The 7,833-nt window shown below is 45.2% G+C and overlaps 1 long non-coding RNA gene across 1 annotated transcript; it reads right to left on the reverse strand.

Annotated features, from left to right (window-relative positions):
• Nucleotides 1-981: 981 nt before the first annotated feature.
• LOC310671200 lies at nucleotides 982-5,998 on the reverse strand. Its single transcript, XR_014507888.1, has 3 exons — nucleotides 5,797-5,998; nucleotides 1,687-1,813; nucleotides 982-1,140 (listed from the first exon to the last, which is right to left on the reverse strand). It is a non-coding gene; the product is annotated as an uncharacterized lncRNA (long non-coding RNA).
• Between the last annotated feature and the right edge of the window lie 1,835 nt (nucleotides 5,999-7,833).

Consider the following 7,833-nt stretch of genomic DNA (forward strand, 5'->3'; position numbering starts at 1 on the left):
GATAGATAGATAGATGATAGCTAGATAGTGAACCTTCTCCTGGCAAAAAAGAAAAGGATAAAGACTATATAAAAGTATGTAAGTACCTATTGCAGAATAATAACTGGGAACCTGAAGCCCACTACATGTCCCAAGGTCTTCTATCAGACCTGAATTAACTTCACACCAACTTTTTCTGATTGGGAGTCTGTTTTAAGCAAAACCCATCCCTTTCTATAGCCTGGAGAATCAGATGCCATCTTTAGGTTTTTGTTGTTATGTGCTCCTTTGTGTTCAGATCAGGTCTCAGTATAATGATGTAGCACTTGGGGATGAAGATGCAGCCCAGAAGCCCAGCACTGGAGGCCAACATAGAGAAGACCTGCACGGCTACCATGTATTTCCCCTTGGTGCTCAGGTAGGTGGGCACAAAGGACACCCAAACACTGCAGAAGACCAGCATGCTGAAGGTGATCAGCTTGGCCTCATTGAAGGCCCCAGGCAGTTTCCTGGCTAAGAAAGCCACCACGAAGCAGATAGCAGCCAGGAAGCCCATGTAGCCCAGGGCACCATAAAACATGGTCACATACCCTTCATTGCATTGCAGGATAATCTCTGCAGGCTGGGAGTGCATGTCAGAGTCTGGGAATGGGGGAGATGTACTCAGCCAGATGGTGCAGATGAGAACTTGGACACTGGAACAGGAAATGACAACAGTGTTGGCCAGACTTTTCCCCAGCCATCTCCTCACTCTGTTCCCTGGCTTCGTGGCCATGAAGGCCAGCACCACAGTGATGGTTTTAGCCAGCAAAGAAGAGACGGCAACTGAGAAGATGATGCTGAAGACCATTTGTCGGAGAAGGCACGTCTCCTTCCTTGGCCGGCCGATGAAAAGGAAGGAGGATGAAAAAGAGAGCAGGAGGGAGACAAGGAGGATGTAGGAGAGGTCCCGGTTATTGGCTTTGACTATGGAAGTTTCTTTGTATTTAAGGAAGATTCCTAAAACAGTGCTTGTCATTAATAGCAGCAAGATAGCAATGGAAGCTAGAACCCTCCCCAAAGTTTCTTCATAGGTCAGAAAGGAGATACTTTTGGGAACACATTGAACTTGACCCTTGTTTGGATGCTGATCTTCTGGACATTTGGTGCAATGTTTTGCGTCTAAGGAGAGAAAAGGAGTGCTTTAGCATCATTTAAATCCATAACCATCTATGTTCTATTACGTTTTAGGGGGAAAGGTGTCCATATAAGGGAGGATCAGGGGGGGAAATGTCTAAAAAAAAGAGTGGACAAAATTGGTTATTTCATTTGCTTATTTATGTTTATACTGCTGCCTTCCTCCAAGATGATAGAGGTGGTTTTGAAAAGTTTCTCAGTCTTATCACCAAAACAACCTTGTTATATAGGTTAAAGCTGAGAGGCAGCGACCTCCCACAGAGGTTCTTTTTGTACAACTTTTGCTGAATTAATACTGTCCTCTTCCATGTGAAATGGTTTTAACTTATATAAATAATATATCTGATTACTGAGGATGCCCTCACAATCATCGCTGATTTGTAGTCCACCAACTGCTTCATTTAGAAAAATAGAGAAGCCAAAAAAGGAGACACAATCGAAAATGTCTTTTGACTCTTCAAAGAAAGTGTTCCTAAGTGAATGTTTACACAATTTATATTCTCAAAAGGGCTCCTGTTGATATTCACCCACCTTCCTGAGCAGAGATGGTCCCTTCTGCACATGGGGCACAAGCATAGCAGCAAACGGGCTTTCCTTCTTGAACCATTTTGGCGTATCCAGGTTGACAGCTTTTGGTACACCTGGAGCTAGGTACAGTCTAAACATAGAGAACATGAATCAAACAGAAAGTGTCAGGACTATTTGTGTCTAGGTCTTTTTTTAAAAAAAAAAAATTATTAACCGACCGATCAAATCAAATCAAATCACATCACATAAATTCCGAATTACAAAGCCGAATTTTAAATTTTTGTTGAGGGGACCCATATTTCAAGATCCGAAGGGAGATTCGGATCATCTTCTTGCTACTGTGTTCATATCCAAATCAGGCCAAATAATGTTCATAATTCTATCCAGTCTTATTTTGCTGTTTCCACATCTCATCTTGTTCGTATATTTTTTTCTTTTTTCTTTAAGATCTCTTCTGATAATCTCCTTAAGCAGAAAAACACCAATTATATCCTGTGTGGATTTTTCCGTTCATCCAATCCTCATATCAAGATGGTTTCCATATATCATCACTTTCATAAATAACATCGCTCTTTCCATCATTAATCCCAGGATCTGTCGTTCTTAAGTCCCACTGAGGAGTCTCACCCACAGTATAAAAACAGCTCTTTTCCTCCTCCCAGACTCAAGTCCTCCGACAGAGCTTGCCAATATGGCGATGGTATTTTTAATTGCGTCATTCCAGAGCTCTTAAACCTTCCACGCTCTTTTTAAAACATGCTTTGATTAGAAAATTTATCTCCACACAGTCGTAAATCCACAGCTTAAGTCATTAAAATGGCATTTCTGACTTGGGGGGGGGGGGATTCTTGTTTAATCAAATAGAGGAAAGAAAGGAAAGTTTTTTCCCCTCCCCCATCCAGTCCCTTTGCCATACCGAATCTTGGCATATCTTCTCATGATTGATTCTTGTTCCTCCGACTTGTCTTGTTTATCAGAGAACTCTTCAGTTCGCAGTCTTTACTCCCCCTCCTTCCTTGAAATATGTGCATTCGCTTCTTCCTAATTGTTCCTTTTGAGCGGACCATTTGGATCCCTTCCAGTCGGGATTCAGGCCTCATCACGGGACTGAAACTGCCTTGGTCGCACTGGTTGATGATCTCCGGCGGGCTAGGGACAAAGGTGAGAGCTGTTTCCTAGTTCTGCTGGATCTCTCAGCGGCGTTTGATACCACCGACCATAACATCCTTCTGGACCGTCTTGAGGGGCTGGGAGCTGGGGGTACTGTCATACAGTGGTTCCGCTCCTTCCTCCTGGGCCGTGTTCAGAAAGTTGTGGTGGGGGATGAGTGTTCAGACCCCTGGGCTCTCACTTGTGGGGTGCCTCAGGGTTCTGTCCTCTCCCCCATGCTTTTTAACATCTATATGCAGCCGCTGGGAGAGATCATCAGGAGGTTTGGGCTGGGTGTTCATCAGTATGCGGATGATACAAAGCTCTACCTCTCTTTCAAATCAGAACCAGTGAAGGCGGTGACGGTCCTGTGTGAGTGTCTGGAGGCGGTTGGAGGATGGATGGCGGCAAACAGATTGAGATTGAATCCTGACAAGACAGAAGTACTGTTTCTGGGGGACAGGAGGCGGGCAGGTGTGGAGGATTCCCTGGTCCTGAATGGGGTAACTGTGCCCCTGAAGGACCAGGTGCGCAGCCTGGGAGTCATTTTGGACTCACAGCTGTCCATGGAGGCACAGGTTAAATCCGTGTCCAGGGCAGCTGTGTACCAGCTCCATCTGGTACATAGGCTGAGATCCTATCTGCCCACGGACTGCCTTGCCAGAGTGGTGCATGCGCTGGTTATCTCCCGCTTGGACTACTGCAATGCGCTCTACGTGGGGCTACCTTTGAAGGTGACCCGGAAACTACAACTAATCCAGAATGCAGCGGCCAGACTGGTGACTGGGAGCAGCCGCCGAGACCATATAACACCGGTCTTGAAAGACCTACATTGGCTCCCAGTACGTTTCCGAGCACAATTCAAAGTGTTGGTGCTGACCTTTAAAGCCCTAAACGGCCTCGGTCCAGTATACCTGAAGGAGCGTCTCCACCCCCATCGCTCTACCCGGACACTGAGGTCCAGCACCGAGAGCCTTCTGGCGGTTCCCTCACTGCGAGAAGCCAAGTTACAGGGAACCAGGCAGAGGGCCTTCTCGGTAGTGGCGCCCTCCCTGTGGAACGCCCTCCCACCAGATGTCAAAGAGAACAACAACTACCAGACTTTTAGAAGACATCTGAAGGCAGCCCTGTTTAGGGAAGCTTTTAATGTTTGATGTATCACAGTATTTTAATATTCTTTTGGAAGCCGCCCAGAGTGGCTGGGGAAACCCAGCCAGATGGGCGGGGTATAAATAATAAATTATTATTATTATTATTATATATTATTCTTGCAGCTAGTGGCGCGGATCAGAGACAGCGTCCAGGAGCACCGAGATCCACAGGAGAGCATTCTGCCTAGTCCCCCCATCTCCACAAATTCAGGGGTGGTATAGGGCACAGCAGGCAAGGGCTGCACCCCCTCCACAATCTTGGTGGGGTAGGGAGGCTATTTACTCCCATCACAGCCTCCTAATTACCCCCTGTGGGTCGGAAAGATGTTATTGTCAGCCATCTTCCGATGCGCCCCTAGTGGCCCCTCTATTTGTGTCTATGTTATTCATTTATGGAGTTTGGAATGGACCTAACAAGGGTCCCTATTCCCACTGACCCTAGGCACTTTCCGGGGAAGCATTTTGATGGCAGGGAAAACTCTTTGGTGTTCAGACAATTTTTTCAGACCATTATATCTGACTGTTCTAAGCAAGTTGGGACGCGGGTGGCTCTGTGGACTTGCCGATCAGAAGGTTGACGGTTTGAATCCCCACAAAGGGGTGAGCTCCCATTGCTCAGTCCCGGCTCCTGCCAACCTAGGAGTTCGAAAGCACATCAAAGTTCAAGTAGATAAATAGGTACCACTCCGGTGTGAAGTTAAATGTTGTTTCTGTGTGCTGCTCTGGTTCGCCAGAAGCAGCTTAGTCATGCTGGCCACATGACCCGGAAGCTGTACGCTGGCTCCGTTGGCTAGTAAAGCGAGATGAGCGCCGCAACCCCAGAGTCAATCATGACTGGACCTAATGGTCAGGGGTTCCTTTACCTTTACCTTTATTCTAAGCAAAAGTATATATTAAAGAAGGAATTTTAAGACCCTAGAATGACAGTGATAACAAAACAGCAGCAATAAAACATACATGAAGGTAAAGGCAAAGGACCCATAGATGGTTAAATCCGGTGAAACTTGACTGTGGTATGCGGTGCTCATCCCCACTTTCATGCCAAGGGAGCCGGCTTTCATCCTCATACAGCTTTCCCGGTCATGTGTCCAGCATGACAATTTCAAAAAGTGCCTCCTGAATTATGGTTACATTATTATTCTTTTTCCAAAGTGTTTTGAGTCTTGGCAAAGAAAGGAGAGATGAGTCTCTTGCGACAGCTTCTTCCACTTAGACCTTCTGTCTCCCATCCCTCTATTGATGCCATTCCTGCTGGTAATAATGCTAATTGCTTAAGGTGGAATCCCTGGTGTCAAGAGTATGGCATTCAGTTTCCAATCAACCACTCCCCCCACGGTAGTATGCTGGCACCATGTTGTTAACACAGGCCAGGAGATGCCATCAAAATTCCAGATAGCAAGAGCTCTCCTTTCCACTTGTTGCTTCCTGAAATCTGGACATGAATCTCATTCACCCCCTGTGCTGACTTTGGAAATCCTGCACTCCACTGATTAGGGCTTATCCACACTTCCTTTTGGGCCATCTTTCTAGTCACAGGTCCATGCATTAAAGCTCCATGTCAAAGCAGTACCTTCCTTCCTTCCTTCCTTCCTTCCTTCCTTCCTTCCTTCCTTCCTTCCTTCCTTCCTAAAACAAAACCCTGCTCTGACATAGATCAGGACCTGTAAGTCACATTGTGGCACAAATGGAAGTGTCAATGAGCCTTTACTCCTCAACAGGTATGCAAAGGGCTGTAGTCAAAGTGCCCTTGGAAAGATTCAGTTAGTGATTAGAGCTTTACAGATGTCATGTGGGATAAATTAGAATGTCATACCTTCTCAGACCACTTGGGCCACACAATGGCTTGTGAGTTGATTGTGAACTTCATGTCAGTGGATCCGTCTCTCCCTATACTCCCAACCGGCACTCTTACACGAGACTTATTGGGAAACATCACCCAGTTCTCAATGTCATAGTAGAATGGAATCTCCCCATTCTCATCCAATCTGAGGCTGCCCATGGAAGTATTCAAAAACTGGAGTCCTCTTAAGAATGGGTGGAGCTGGAACGGCAGGAAAAAACACCAGCCTTTATGAAACAGAAAAGTTGAATATAAGCCCTCTACACTTTGAGCTCTAATCTCCTAGGAATTGGGGTCTGTGCACATTTCATCTGGACTTGTAAGCCTTTTGCAGCTATTCCATTTTCATTATCAGAACATTTGTAGGCAACTCACTGTATAAAATAACAAGGTTTCCAGAGAATAAGATAAATACAAAAGACAATAAAATACTTCTTAAAAAATAAAAATAGCACAAATACCAAACTTTTTAAACATAGATGGTCCTACAAATCAGTGCACAGCATAGATGCCAACTCCATGGGGCCCTAGGTGCCCAAGCACTGACAAAATTCCCCATGAAGGGGTCGGGCATCCACAAATTTTGGTGCCAGAGCCATGCCTGCTGCATGACACCTACAGGCCCAGGCATAGGGGCCATATTGGCACTCCTAGTGCACAGTTAGACCATTACCTTATGAATAGAACCCCATTTCCTCAGCTGCTCACTGTATCACCAGGGAAGGTTATTTGTCAATAGGGGCTGCTCAGGTCTGCTCACAGCCAAGAGCATTAGTGTGGGATGTGTGGCTGTTCAGAGTAGTCCTCCTGCCTCTAAAAATTATCTGAAAGTGGGGGGAATTTGCACATACATCCTCCCATGAGGTTTAACCCTTGGTTGCTCAGTATTCTAGATAATGTGGAAGCCTGCAAATTGAAGTCTCTCCTTTCCCTTCAAAGTGTAGCCGCTTTCAGTGGAACTTGCACAATGCCACAAAGGAGGACATTGTCTCCCATTATCATTCGGTTGTGCTAATTTATTGGTATAGAGGTAAATTTCTTTGAGTATGGGATGTGGCGCTCATCTCCACTTTCAGGCCAAGGGAGCCGGCATTCGTCCTCAGTTACTATAATTTAAATATAAATCCTCTTTTAAAAATACGTTTATTTCAACAGCTTTTCCAGCAAGCTGAGAAGCTCTTTGCTTTTCATGTTCTTTCTGTAGCTTTACAGTGTCTATTATACTATCCAAGTCATTAAACCACCCTGCATTCTTTTGACAAAGGCCAATTTTATCATGTAAAAGTTTAGATATTAATATAGAATTAAAAATTCATTCTGTTTTACAGTTGATGGGCAATTTCAAGTCCCAGCAGAGACACAGTGGAAGATGAGGAGGAACCAACTTCTGCTATGATGGCTGCGTCTCTCACAGGGCGCCAGAGAGGAAGAACTAGATGGTGGGGGACTGTTCTGACATAACCAGAATAGGCAGAAAGGTCTGCTTCTGCCACAAGTCTCACTAATGAGATTTTCCACCAAAAGGAGCAAGAAGAAATAAAAATCTCAGTCCTAAATCTGAATCCAGTGGTGGGAAAATGAGTTGCGATTTGCAACAAGGAAAAGGAAATACCTGCCATGGCTGTAGCCTTTGACGTTCCAGCCTGTCTCCACCACTCGCCATCAGCATGACCTTTGACCTGGATGAATAGGCAGCATTCAAAGCCTGAGCCACAGCTTGGACACTGAAGTAAGTGATGTAGCTGTCTTGAGACAGGGCTCTCTCCAGCTCCTCTTCTGGCACCATCTCCAGTTTCTCATTCTCTGTGCATCTTGTCCGACTTTTTCCAGCCAATGTGTCCTTTCTATATAAACAATGAAATACTTTATCCCAAAACTGTATAAGGAGTTTGGAAGATGGATCATAGGGTTGGTATCTTTTCCTTATTTGGGGCTTCATTATGAAGGACAAAGATCCATGAATGTACTGGAGAAGATCAGAATCACTATTCAAATTAACATTAATGTCTT

Source organism: Podarcis tiliguerta (assembly GCF_965153285.1).
Source record: "Podarcis tiliguerta genome assembly, chromosome: 2".
Lineage (NCBI taxonomy): Eukaryota > Metazoa > Chordata > Lepidosauria > Squamata > Lacertidae > Podarcis > Podarcis tiliguerta.